Raw genomic sequence first — 14,517 nt, 5'->3', positions numbered from 1 at the left:
AGGGAAAAGGAACGAGTGAACAGCAGCAGGGAGGACACTCCCATGCAGCACTTACCACACCAGAGACTGCAGCAGCAGCACCCTCTCCTGAACCCCCTGGGGACCTGACAGACACTCAGGAATTGGCTGAGGCGATGGGGAGATTTACCTCAAAGGTTGGGGCTGCGATTGAGGAGATTTGTGGGGAGATTCGTGCCCAGGTCCAACCTATTGTATCCGTGCTGTAGAAGCATGAGCAGGAGATCCATGACCTTGGGAAGTGGCTAGAGGAGGTGGAGGTTGAACTAAGGCCTCGGAAGCTGCGATGGAGTCCTCATCCAGTCCGATCCAGGTGATGGAGTGATAGGTGCAGGCCTTGCGAGACCATATCGACGACCTAAAATTGAGGTCGGAGGATAAATCTCCAAATTGTCGGGCTCCCTGAAGGTGAGGAAGGTGAGCAGCCAGTCAGCTTCTTTGAAAGCTGGCTGCCGAAGTTTTTGGGCCTTCACATCGAGTCCAGCAGGCTCCAGATTGAAAGGGCTTATCAGGCTACAGTGCACAGGTCAGGCCCAGTGCAGCACCCCGCTCGGTCCAAGTGCACTACCACTCATATAAGGACAAACAAAAAGTCATAGAAGCTTCCAGATCCCTGGGAAAAGATCCGCAGGTACTGCTGTACAAGGGGTCAAAAATCATGTTTTTCCAGGATTTCTCAGCAGTTGTAATTCGAAAGAGGAAGTCCTTTGATGAAGTTAAGAAGAGGCTGAGGAACCTGGGCATCCAGTACTCCATAAGGTACCCCGCAGTGCTCCATTTCAGCCACGAGGACTCAATTTATGCATTTTACTCAGCGGATAAAGCTAAAAACTTTGTAGACACTTCAAAACAGAGGAATGGCCTGAAGTATACGGTTAATGTTTGTTCTCTTTTCTATCTTTCCCCATGTTTTCCCTTCCTTTTGTTTTTCATCCCTTTCTTTCTCACTAATAATTTCCTTTTTGGAAAGGGGGAAAAGACCTTGGAATAAGTTGTTCCTTTTTTTTAGTAACTGGATTTTCTGATGGGAAATTTTGTAGATGTTCTTTATTGTCTCTCCTCCTTTTTTTTTGTATGTTCTGTTTCTCTTTTAGTCACAAGTAGAGGTGACATAAAGACAGGGATGGGTGGAGTGCTCATCCTGACTTTGTCTTTTTTCTGTTGATTTAAGAATCGTTTCCTTGTTTTTTTTCTGGCCGAAGGCTGGGGCACAGTCCGGGTTTGAAGGAGCTGTGAAGGAGAGGATGGGTAGGGTGAGTGCCCCCTGTGGGCAGGGGGAAGAGTCTTCCATTCAAGGTTTTATAGTTGGTTTTCTTTGTTTTTTTAGTAGTAATTGTTATGATAGAGTAGTTTTTGTATATATAGTTCTTCGACTCTGAGTCTTTATTTACTTGTGCTCGGCGCTTTGTAAGCAGGGTACTCCCTCTGAGGGGTTCAAGGGTCTTTGAAAGGGGATATGGCTAAGTGTCTTATTAAATAGTGCATCTGGAACATTAAGGGAAGTCATTTGCCTGTTAAAAGGAAAAAAAGTGTTTTCTAGCCTTAAGAGGGAAAGGGTTGATATCACTTTGTTGCAGGACACCCATTGTAATGATGGGGAACACCTGAAATTGCAACAGTGGGGTTATGACCGGGTGTTGTTCTTATCCTTTACTACTAAAAGTAGGGGAGTAGCAGTACTTATCCAGAAAAATCTCTGTTCGCATTATTAGAGCAGGTGAAAGATGAGCAGGGATGGTTTGTGATACTTAAAGCCCTGATACATGGGGAGGAATATAGCATTTTAAATGTCTACTGTCCACCGGCGCATCCCCTCAAATTTTTGATTAGTGCTTTGTCTAAGTTGAGTGCTTTTGGAACGCAGCATATTATTATAGGGGGCGATTTTAATTGTCTTTTGCATCCGGTGGACAGGATGCCTTGCGGGCCCCCAACTATTTCTTCGCAGGCAAAGCAGGTGGTTGACTTATGCGAGGAGTTGGGGCTGGTGGATATTTGAAGATGTCTTGACCCTACCAGCAGGGACGTCACCTGTTTTTTCAAACCCACATAAATGTCACACGAGGATTGACCTCTTTCTGGCTCCTTCGGCCCTTCTGGATTCAATTATGAATTGTAAAATTGGGAATATAGCTATCTCTGATCACGCGTCAGTATATTTGGAGTTTAAGGCCAAGAGTGAAGGGCTAGGTTTGCAGCACTGGCGTTTGGACCCTTTTCTCCTTAAGGATTTTGTGGAATGCCTTTTGAAGGAGTTTCAGGAATTCTTGACTATCAACTCAGGCACGGCTAGTAGTCTGTCTTTGCTATGGGAGACTGCTAAGGCCTTTGCTATGGGATTAGCTATTTCCTATTTGGCTAGCAGGAAACATCAGAAGGAGGAACAGCAGCGTCTACTTGAGATGCAGTTGAAAGCCACCAAGGCAGCACATTTTGCGCAGCCTTCGGTGACTGCGCTACAGTGGTTCACGGCCCTCTAGGCTGCCTTAAGTTCAATACTGACACACAAACAAAGAAAGAACTTGCTTTTGCGAGACAAAGGCTGTTCGAATATGGGGATAGGCCAGGGAAATATTTAGCGTACCTGACTAGGAAAAATCATGCTCCCCAATCCATTACTGCCATCAGAGATAGTGCTGGGGTCCTTACATGCAATGCTAAAAAGATTAGTGAGGCTTTTCAGAGCTTTTACTCTGAATTGTATCGGTCTGAAGGTTGCGAGGACAGGAGTGCTAAAATGGCGACCTTTTTTCAGAACTTGGACCTCCCAGGGGTAAACTTGGAACAGGCCTCTCTCTTTAATACCCCCTTGACAGTTCAGGAAATACAGGAGGTAGCTAGGCAACTTCAGAGTGGGAAAGCGCCTGGCCCTGATGGTCTCTCGGGTGAGTTTTATAAGGAATTTATAGGAATTCTGTCAGGGCCAATGTAGGAGATGTACAATCACTCCTATATGCATGAATGCCTCCCACCATCTTTGAGAGAAGCTAATATTTCCTTAATTCTTAAAAAGGGGAAGGTTCCTGAGGATTTATTAAATTCAGATTTCAAGATTCTGTCCAAGATCCTGGTGCTGAGATTGGGAAGGGTGTTGCTCCATATTATTAAAGAGGACCAGACAGGTTTTATAAAGTCCTCTAATAATATTAGAAGGTTGCTGAATATGGTCCAAGTTTGGCAGTAATGATCGATTCAGGGATTGGTGATTTTCTTTTATGTAGATAAAGCATTTGACCAGGTGGAATGGCCATATCTTTTTTTATGTCTTAGAATTGTTTGGGTTAGGTGGGTGGACGTTTCATATCACCAACCTCTGGCAAGGCTGCCCCCTCTCACTGTTGTTGTTTTCGTTGGTGATCGAGCCATTCGTCAGAACGTCTACATAACTGCTCTGCAAGTGGGATTGAGGGCCCACAAGGTTACATTGTATGATGTCCTTCTGTTTTTATCGAACCCAATGACCTCCGTACCCTATTTGATACAATGCATCAATTCATTTGGGGCTATTTCAGGATATGAGATTAACTTTGCAAAATCGGAGGCTATGCCTTTGGGGAACCTTAAGGATGTGCCAGAAGTTGAAGGTGGCCTTCAGTTCCTTTTTAAGTGGTCACGGGCAGGGTTCCAATACCTAGGCATTTTTATTACCCCCAAGTTTGATCTGTTATTTTGGACTAACTTTGCTCACTTGCGCGACAATATTAGGCGAGATTTCTAGAGATGGGGGCTCTTCCAGTTTCGTGGCTGGGCCGAATATCTTTCATTAAGATGAATGTTCTTCCTCATTTGCTTTATCCCATGCGTATGCTCCCTATGTTTCCTAGGTCAACGCTGAGGAAGCTTCTGGGGTGGTTTGGTTCCTTTGTCTGGCATCGTGGGTGGCCCCTCATCAAACTTACTAAATTGCAGTTGCCTCAAGGAGGGGGAGGAGTTGATTTCCCAGACATCAGGAGGTATCAATTGAGTTTCCTGCTGTCCTTTGTTTGTGATTGGGTAGATAATGATCCAAACTCAATATGGCTAGATATTGAGGCTTCCCAGGCAAAGTGCCCTCTTATTAACCTGTTGTTCATAGATAAGATGAGGACAGGTATGGACCACTGCCGGAACCCCATTGTCATTAGTACAGTCAGGTCATGGAGGGCGATGCGTCAGAGTGAGGGTTGCTTATCCAAAACTTTGCCACTTACGTCTCACTTACGAATAATGGACTCAGGGTTCAAACTATGGGCAGCGAGAGGAGTTTCTAGTTTGGGAGACTAGTTTGAGGGGGAGGTTATGATGTCTTTTGAACAACTGAGTTGCAAATACGAGTTGCCCAGCAGAGAACTTTTCCATTTTTTTCAGGTTAGGGATTTCATCCAGAAGAAGACTACGCTTCTCACTAAACCCTATAAGCCTGTTACAAGGAGGTTGTTGCTACGTTCCACAAGCACCCTTTCGGTTCGTGCCCTCTATCACCTGCTGAGTGGCAGGGCCTGGCAGGATATTAACCAGTTATGAGAGGTCTGGGAGCAAGAGCTAGGAGTTGAGATCTCTTCTGAACCGTGGAAGAACCTATGGGAGAATACTTGAAAGATCTCAACCTGTAATAGGACATGCGCTGAGCAGTTAAAAATTCTGCATAGGGCTCATCTGGCACTAGACCGTCTGGCGAAGTTTAAAAAATAGGCATTTTCAGTGTGCCCCAAATATACTCTTACCCATTTCTTCTGGACATGCCAGAGGCTCCGTGTTTATTGGAGCGCTGTGGCGGGAGAGATAGGGAAGAGTGTATTGAGGACTGAAGTCAAGTTTTGGTAGAGAGGGCCTCTATTTTAAAATTCTCATCTTTATTTTCAAATCTGTCGATGGACTCCTCCCTCCCTGTCTCTATAATGTCCTCCAACACTGTTAAATATGTGATCCTCTATTTCTGGCCACTTGAGTAACCTTCATCTTAATTGTTCCACAATTGTTACAGTGCTTTCAATTGCTTTGGCACAAAGCACTGGAATCTCCCCTCTAAACTTAGTTAACTTTCTACCTAAATTTATTCTGTTAAGCCACTTCCTAAATCCTATCTCTTCAACCAAGTTTTTAATCTTCTGCCCTCATCTTGTAATATCGCTTGGTGTCTTATTTTAAAAATAAATGCAACTGTGAAACAGAGTGGTATGTAATATAATAAAGATGCTATAATAGAATAGGTTTTGTTGTTTATTGTGCAAATATGTGGCTTACAAGTCTACTTCACATACATTTGCATCATTTGGAACTGAACTATGTGAAAAACTTTAGTGAATGTGTTGGGATTCTATAGCCATTCAGAAGTTGGCATTGTCACTTATTTTTGATCTATCACGTAATTGACCAAATGTTATTGAAATCAGTTTCACAACTTTCTCTGGTGAACTCCTGAGCCTTATCTTTCTGCCACTACAAGCAGTGCCCATCCCATGATAAGGTGAGCAAATAAAACTACTGGATTTTGTTCTTTTTAGCACCACCTCTTGTTCAGGCAGTAATTCAAATACTATTTGGAAGTTTAGTGCTGCTCATATGCTAGAAAACAAGTTTGTTCTGATTTGTGTTGAAGACACAAAAGTTAATTTAGTTTTGTAGGTAGATCATTGCTAAATCTGTGATTACTGATAGATCATCTGTCTTTTTATACTCACAGTATTCATAATTTATTTAGCTTGGTAGCCAGTGGACAGGCCTGAATGCATACAATGAAATGCATTGTTCTAACTTAGTCCCTCTATCCACATGAAGTGCAGCTTATCTAATAGAGTCATGTCGCAAAGGTTATTAGTTTGTTGATTACAATGGAGGTTTATGGGTAAACATAACTGTGCACATCAGTGAATTCATGGTCTGCTATAACAAGAAACAAAGTCTTGCGTTTAGGTAATGTTAGCCACATCCTCAGGATGTTCAAAGAGCTTCACAATTTAAATATCTTGTTTGACATGTAGTCACTTACAATGTATGTGACACTCAATTTGTACACCGCCAAGGACATAAACAAAGCCTGCGTCCAAGGCAATTGAAAGCCACCAAGTGTAAAGCAGTTACAATTAGGAATGTACTAGAGGTCAAAATTAGAGGAATGTGGATCTCTTGGAGAGTTGTGGGGCTGGAGGAGATTACAGAGATTGGGAGGGTCCAGGTCATGGATGGATTTGAAAAATCAGGATAAGAAATTTAAAAATAAGATGTCCTGTTTTACCAGGAATCAGTTACAAACAGCAAGTGCCAGTCGATAGGGGAACTGAACATGCTCAGAGTTAAAATGCAGACATTGGTTTTAGATAACCTTGAGTATTCAAAGGATAGAATGTAGGAGACCAACTAGGAGTGTTTTGGACTAGTTACATTTAGAGGTAACAAAGACAATGAATAAATGATTTCAGCGGCAAATGAGCTAAGATGGCAAAATTGAGCAATGTTATGGAGGAAGTGAAAGGCAGTCTTGGATATGGAAAATACATGATTAGAAACATATCACGTGTTACAACAAGATTGTAAACAGACTGGTTTAATTCAGACTGTTGTTACAGAAAGGGATGGAGTTGGGTTGTGAGGAAACAAATTTTGGAATTATGTAATTTAATTTCCGGTTATATTGTCAATTTTCAAAAAGATTCAATGTAAGTGATGGATGTACAGTTCAAATGCTAATGTTGAACAGAGGAATATAAGAAGTATGGGCAGGAGAACCCCAAATGGCCCAGTGATCCTGCTCTGCCATTCAATATGATCTTGAGCTTCGTTTTCACATTCCAGTGTGCTCCCCTCATCCTTGAGTCAATAAGGGGCCAAACATTTGCCTCTCTTGGCCTTAGGTATATTCACTGGCATATCCACAACTCTCTTGGGTGGGAATTCAGAATTCTTTCAAAGAAGTTTCTTTGATCTAGATTCCCCAGGCATGGAAAACAACATGCCAATACTCCCCTCCGATTCTTAAATATTTCAGTGAAATCACCTCTCATTTTTCTGAACTTCAGATAATTTACTCAATCTTTCATAACAGGACAATCCTCTCAAATCCGAGTTCAGCCGAGTTCTTTATACAGCCTCACGTGCAGGTATATCCTAATTCAGGTGTGGTCTCTTCTAAGCTCCATATAATTCTATGTAGATGCTTTTATTCTTGTACATCAATTCCCTTAAAGTAAAGGCCAACCTATTGCTTGCTAAACAAGCCTACTGATTAGTGTTTCAAGTATACTCAAGTCTCTCTGTGTTTGGCAGTTTGTCTTTTTAAAAAAAAATGCAATCTATGTTTATAACCACGTAACCACAGAATATTCCATCTGCCACTTGGTTCACTTACTGAACCTCTCCATCATTCTTTGAAGTCTCTTTGATTCCTCCTCATGGCTTTCATTCCCACCTAATTATGTATCATTAACAAACTTGAATACATATTTAGGTCTTTATCTCTTAATATAGATGGAAAATAGCTAAAGACCCAGCCTGATCCTTGTATCACACCACTGATCATTGTTTGACAACTTGAAAATACTTTATTTATCCCTACTTTTGCTTCCCTGTTTGTTAAGCAATCCTCTATCAATACTAATCTGTTACCCTCTGTGCCTTGAGCCTCTGTGTATTAACTTTTGCGTATCAACTTTATCAATGTCTTTTAGAAATCCAAATATAAGATATCTACTGGTTCCCGTTAATCTATCCTGAGAGTTATATCCTTACAAAACACTAATAAATTTGTCAGGGTTTCCTTTTCTTGAAATCATTTTGAATTTTAGCATCATGCTATGCTTTTTAAGTGTTTTTGTTGATATCTCCTTAATAGACGCCAACACTTTCCTGATGAATGATGTCATTCTCACTGGCCTGCTGTTACCTGTTTCCCTCTTCCCCCTCTCCTTCCTCAAAATGCGGTGTTATATATGCTCACTTCCAGTCTAATGTGACCAGAATCCAGGGAATTTTGGCAAATTTTTGCCTCTGCATTCATTATCTCTGATGCACTCTCTTGCTTGGATGAAACCCTGGCTTGAACTCTACGATGCTAAGGAGAATTTACCACATGTTCCTCAGTACTCAACAATGTTAAATTTAGAGCGTTAAGTTACAGTGCCTGCATTATTTAAGCGTTTAGGTTAGATTAGATTAGATTCCCTACAATGTGGAATCAGGCCCTTTGACCCAACAAGTCCATACCAACCCTCTGAAGAGCAACCCACCAAGACCCACTCCACTACATTCACCCCTGACTAATGCACCTAACACTATGGACAATTTAGCATGGCCAGTTCACCTAACCTGCACATCCTTCGACTGTGGGGGGGAGCCAGAGCACCCAGAGGAAACCCATGCAGACACTGGGAGAACGTGCAAACTCCACACAGACAATTGCCCAAGGCTGGAATTGAACCCAAGTCTCTGGTGCTGTGAGGCAGCAGTGCTAACCACTGAGCCACTTGCCACCCACTTAATTGAATTTAACATTTAATTGAAAAAAAAGGCACCTTTTGTGGAACCAATTAGATGTAGTGAATTCCTTAAATTCACAGATCCTATCCAAGAAGTGAAACTGTGATGTAGCTGGACTACGTTGCAGCTGATCACCATCTTGGAAAATTGGAAATTTTACAGACAGAATGAAGATTTAGTTAAAGACTTACAAGTTTGGGAATTTTGTTGCAACTCCATATTGTCAAAATTGCTACAACAAAATACTCTGACTCTGACTAAATTGGTCATTCTTGTGTCGAAACTGATTTACAGCAACTCACTCTAAGCAAAGGAGAAAACCAAGTGTAAACAAGTCTTGTTCAGGTGCTCCCAGTCCCATCACCTTCATCTTCTGTTCTTTGTCCATTGCCATCTCAAAGGAGCTCATAACAAGCGTCAAACCGTTTCAGCCTCATTTTGCTTTCCAGCAATCCAGCTGCTCCAGCTTTACGCAGAACTGGAAAGAAAGCCAACTGATCTTTGATCCTGAAAACTAAGAGTTCTCTCAAACGGCTTAGTTTCATTTCCACTGAATAAGGTGAAATTCTCAAGGAAAGTGTGAATTTGTTCATTTTAGCAAGAAAACGGAGTATAATTTAAATAGAGAATTAATGCAAAATTCCGAGGTGTGGAGGGATTTAGGGGATTTTGCATGAATCACAAAAAGTTAGTATGCATGCGCAGCATGTAATCAAGGAGTCTTAATGGGATGCAATCCTTCAATATGAGGAATTGATTATAAAAATAAAGATGTTAACTTTACTTATTTAAGCATTGGTGAGACCACATCTTAAATCTGTGTGCATTTTTTTTTGCCTCCTTATTTAGGGGAAGGAAGTAAATGCATTGGAAGCAGGAACAGAGGAGGATTACTAGATTGATACTTGGAATGAACAGGTTGTTTTAAGAGAATAAGCTGGGCAGGCTAAGCTTGTTTCTATTTGGCTGAGGGGTAACTTGGTTGAAGTGTATAAGATGCTGAATGATCTTGTTCGGGTTGATGTGGTAAGGATGTTTCTCCGTGTGGGTCCGCTTCAAACTACGGGGTGCTCGCTGTTCTAAAATTGGATGTCGCCACTTCAGGGCAGAGATGAAGTTTTTGTTCTTTCTAAGGGTTTTGAACTTTGAAACACTCTGCCTCAGCAGGCAGCAGAGGTGGATCATGTTTTTAGAAAGGGGTGAATAGATTCTTGGTAGACAGCAGTATCAAGGTTATTGGGACGAGATGGGAACTTGGCATTAAATAAAACACAACCAGATCAGCCGTGGACTTATTTAATGCTGGAGGCCAAATGTCTTATTTTTGCTCCCATTTCATATAATTAAAATTTCTCTAAGTGATTCACTTGGAAATTATACAAAAGAGTTGCCTTTTCTTCAGGAATGAGATTCAAGAACAAAATGTATCCTTTTTTGGGAGCACTGGAACCCCTTCACAATAAGTAAATTTGTGGATGATTAATCCATGTACTTATCCCATTGTACTTATTAATCTGTTTTGACTCAAAACGGTAGCTCTGTATCTTCTGCTGATGTTGCTTGTAATTGCTTCAAAAATTGTGAAACCTAGCAGAATTGTCACAGGAAAACTTTCAGGTTGGACCCAGACACATGTTTATTAGGGCTGCAAAATGGAAGGTGTTTATATTAAAATTGAAGCTATTGTGTAAGTAGGTTTAAAGTTACAAATGTGCTAACTTTTATGTTTGCCAGATATTTGGATAGAAGTACATGTTAGAGATAATACCAATCCATGTGAACAGCTATGCAGTTGATAAGTAAAAAAAATTGATCTAGAGGAATTATAAAGCTGCTCATCAAATGACAAATCATATTTAATGTGGAGACCTGGAAGGCAATAACTGTTGGCTCTGGGACAGGACTATGTGTATACAATGGATGGGCTTCCACTAACCAAAATGGAAAACGAGAATATTTTGTGAATTGATTGAGTCAGGTTAAGGAATGTATCCCTCGTGCATATAATCACCAAAGGAGTTTATTTTAAATCACACTAATTATTACTGAGAATACATATGGAGTAGTTTCCCTTTATCTTCAAAAGCCATAGATTAATTAGAGAGATCATAGTGAAGAATTATTCAGATAATTCAAAAATTTCAAAATCCCAATTATAAAAGCAGTTTTAAAAATTAAATTGGTACTTATGAGATAATGAAGAGGTGATACTGTTCAAAATGACGAAGGAATGTATGATAAAGATGAAAATTTTCTTTAAAAAAGAAAGCTGTCTTGTTTGAGTCTGAAAGCATGCATTCATGATGTTGCGAACCTGGGAGATTTTACTCTATCATTGTTCAGCGAAATAGACTTTTGACAGCGTTAGTTATGGAAGCCTGTTGATTAATCTCAAATCATCTATCCATTAAAGGCCTTGAAATTTCATTTGGCATCCGATTAGTTGTTAAATTTTAGCATGACCTTTTGTTTTCAGTACAGCTATCTATTTGATGTAAAGAAAATCTGCTTGCCATCATCAGCATCTCCCAAGGCAACATTCCCTACAATGAGGTACTAATTACTTAAAGTCCGCTTCACTGGGCCGAATATGCTCGGACGACTGGCAGCAGACTCCCAAAGCAATTGCTCCATTTTGTACTAAATCATGACAGACATTTTCAGGACAACAACGAAAGCACTTTTTAGGAATGCTCTCAAAGCATCATGGTCAAACATCCTCACTTAACCTGACTTATGACCAACCATAATAGAGAGGTTTAAACACTCGACACATTCAGAAGCTTTATTAGGGATGTGCATAAATAACGTCAAAGTGGTAGAGAAAGCACCTAATATATAGCAGGGAAGCAAGGGCACCTTGTGCAAGCCAAGCAAAGCAGCTGAACTGTTTCTGCCTCCAGTGTTTCAGATGAATGTTGGGCATCTCCTCACAAGCAATATTTGTGCTCTTGAGTCAGAAACTACTCTGGCTCAGTCATGTAAACTGAATGTAAAATTGGTGCCTTTCCAGAAACATACCATGTGGCAAACTTGCTGTCAACATGAGACCAATAGGTCACTGACCAAAGTGCCTAGAGGCTAGTAGTTGTAAAGGACATGGAAAAAGCAAAGGATAAAAGAAATGACCGAACGAGTATAAAAAGAATCACTTGAGCTCTGGCTAACTCTGTTCATCTGCCAGCTGTGGAAGAGATAGAACTGAATTGTCCTCTACAACCTCAACAAGTACAATCCAGAAGCGATAACACCCTGGGCGTAGTCCATCATCTCCTGCTTGGCCAGATGCCACTACGTTGCATCATATAAGATTTACATTCTCCTGATGAGGCAAGTGAGCCCTTGGTTTAACATCTGATCCAAAAGACAGTACCTCCGATAAGTGATTGCTGCATTAATTGTACATTGGACTGTCAACTAGTGTGGAACTTGAACACACAACCTACTTAGTCAAGAGGTAGGAGTTTTAGAGTGTAAATTTGTGTTGAAGGTGTGGTCTGCGCAAAACACTTGGTTCCTTGGTTTTTTTTGTTCGTCATTTCAGCACCATTCATGGAACATATGGTGTATTTTTTTTACTGTTAAATACTTTACACTTGTCTGTATTAATTCATTTTCCAAAGTCTTGGCCATGTTTTTTTCCCTGCTTATTCTGTATTTTGAGTTGAGTCTTTCATCTCCACTCATTTATTGTTCTTGTGAAAACATTGTAGGGGGCATGTTGCTTGTACCTTTACTCAGTGTTTGTTTTTACACCCATGTCGTTTTGAACCTATTTGCATCTATTATTCTATTTCATTACCTCTTGAATAGTGAAAGATTTTCTCATTGTTGCACTTGACATTTTTCCCTCTGTCTCTTTTTGCTCTTCTGATCACATTAGCATGTTATAATATTCATCTTATTGAATCCCATTTTTTCTCCTGTTAGGAGATCTGATGTCCATTTTGCTGAATATTTTCTTTTTGACATGTTTGTTAATTAAGTTGTACTTTTGTGTTGGTGCTTGTTGTTTCCAGGTTTTGTTCGACATGCTGTATGTTGGACCTTAAATGCTAGTGTATTTCTTCTCTCCTGAAGGGTTGTTGAACAATCGCACCAGTTACTTATGTTCTTATCCACTAATTTTTTGAAATTAATGAATTCATGATTTGGTATTGGAGTTAAAAGGGCTAGAGGGAGGTAAGATCTATCCCTCTGAAGGTAAAAACAATGACTGCAGATGCTGAAAATCAAATACTGGATTAGTGGTGCTGGAAGAGCACAGCAGTTCAGGCAGCATCCAACGAGCAGCGAAATCAACGTTTCGGGCAAAAGCCCTTTATTCCTGATGAAGGGCTTTTGCCCGAAACGTTGATTTCACTGCTCGTTGGATGCTGCCTGAACTGCTGTGCTCTTTCAGCACCACTAATCCAGTATCTATCCTTCTGAAGGCAGTTAGTTTTAGTTCTCAACATTTTTAAGCAAAATATGAAATTTCTAAAAAAAGAAATTACTCCTTGTCCTGATGAATATGAATTTTACTGTGGAAATTTAACATCATAATGAAGATTTCACTATTCTGATTAAATAATCTGAAATGGTTGAACCTCGAGCTTTGGGACACCTGTTCAGAGCTAAAGAACAAATTCTTATTTTGTAGATTGCTGTCATTAATTGAAGTCCAAGAATTTCATTTCAATATCATCTTAACACCATCTTGGATCACCTCTAAAGATTTGTAGATCATAAGACATAAGAGTAGAAGTTAGGCCATTCAGACCATCGAGTCTGCTCCACTATTCAATCATGACTGTTAAGTTTCTCAACCCCATTCTCCTACTCTCCCACTCTCTCCCCATACCCCTTTAACTCCTTAATATAACAGGAACCTATCTATCTAAGGCTTAAATATACTCAATAACCTGGTCTCCACAGCCTTCTATGGCAATGAATTCCATAGATTCATTGCTCTCTGGTGAAGAAGTTTCTCATTTTATCTCCTTTCTATAAAGTCTTTACTCTAAGGCTATGCCCTTGGATTCTAGTCTCTCCTACCAATGGAAACCTCTCTTCAACATCTGCTCTTGTCCAAACCATTCAGTATTTTTGTATGTTTCAATTACATTTCCCCCCCCCCCCCCCCCAATCCTTCTAAACTTATCGAGTATAAGCCCAGAGTCCTCAATCATTCCTCATATGTTACGTTTTTCATTCCTGAGACCATTCTCACAAACCTCCCCAACACACCCCAAGGCCAGTACATCCTTCTTGAGATATGGGCCTCAAAACTGCACATAATACTCCAAATGTGGTCTGACCAGAGCCTTTTGGAGGCTCAGAAGTACACTCATGCTTTTATATTCAAGTTCTCTCAAGATAAATGCCATCATTGCGTTTGTCTTCCTAACTACTGATTCAACTTGCAAGTTTACCTTGAGACAATCCTGGACTAGAAGTCCCAAGTCTCTTTCCACTTCAGAATTCTGAATTTTCTTCCCATTTAGAAAATAGTCCATGCCTCTCTTCTTCCTACCAAAATGCATGACCTCACACTTTCCCACTTTATACTACATCTGCCACTTCTTTTCCCACCCTCCTAACCTGTCCAAATCCTTCTGTAGCCTCTCTGCCTTCTCAATACTACCTATCCCTCCACTATCTTTGTATCATCTGCAGACTTAGTCAGAATGCCCTCATTTCCTTCATCTAGATCATTAATGTATAAAGTGAAAAGTTGTGGCCCCAACACTAAGCCTTGCGGAACACCAGTGGTCACCGGCTGCCATCCTGAAAAGAACCCTTTTATTCTCACTCTCTGCTTTCTGCCAGACAGCCAAGCTTCTATCCATGCTAGCACCTTGCCTCTGACACCATGGACCCTCAACTTACTCATGAGCCTTCTGTGCGGCACCTTGTCTAAGGCCTGGAAGTCCAGGTAGATAACATCCATTGACTCTTCTTGGCCTAACCTGCTTGTTACTTCCTCAAAAAATTATAGCAGACTTATCAGACATGACCTCCCCTTGATGAAACCATGCTGCCAAAAGTCTTAGTTGTGGTTATGAA

The 14,517-nt window shown here is 40.7% G+C and overlaps 1 protein-coding gene across 18 annotated transcripts in view; it reads left to right on the top strand.

Annotated features, from left to right (window-relative positions):
- Positions 1–14,517, top strand: part of LOC140484687 (disks large homolog 5-like) — a 195,897-nt gene that overhangs the window by 29,352 nt on the left and 152,028 nt on the right. The gene's annotated exons all lie outside the window — the stretch shown is intronic.

Source organism: Chiloscyllium punctatum, chromosome 13 (genome assembly GCF_047496795.1).
Source record: "Chiloscyllium punctatum isolate Juve2018m chromosome 13, sChiPun1.3, whole genome shotgun sequence".
Taxonomy (NCBI): Eukaryota; Metazoa; Chordata; class Chondrichthyes; order Orectolobiformes; family Hemiscylliidae; genus Chiloscyllium; species Chiloscyllium punctatum.
Note: the sequence above shows the minus strand (reverse complement) of the source record. Positions and strands in the feature narration are given on the sequence as shown.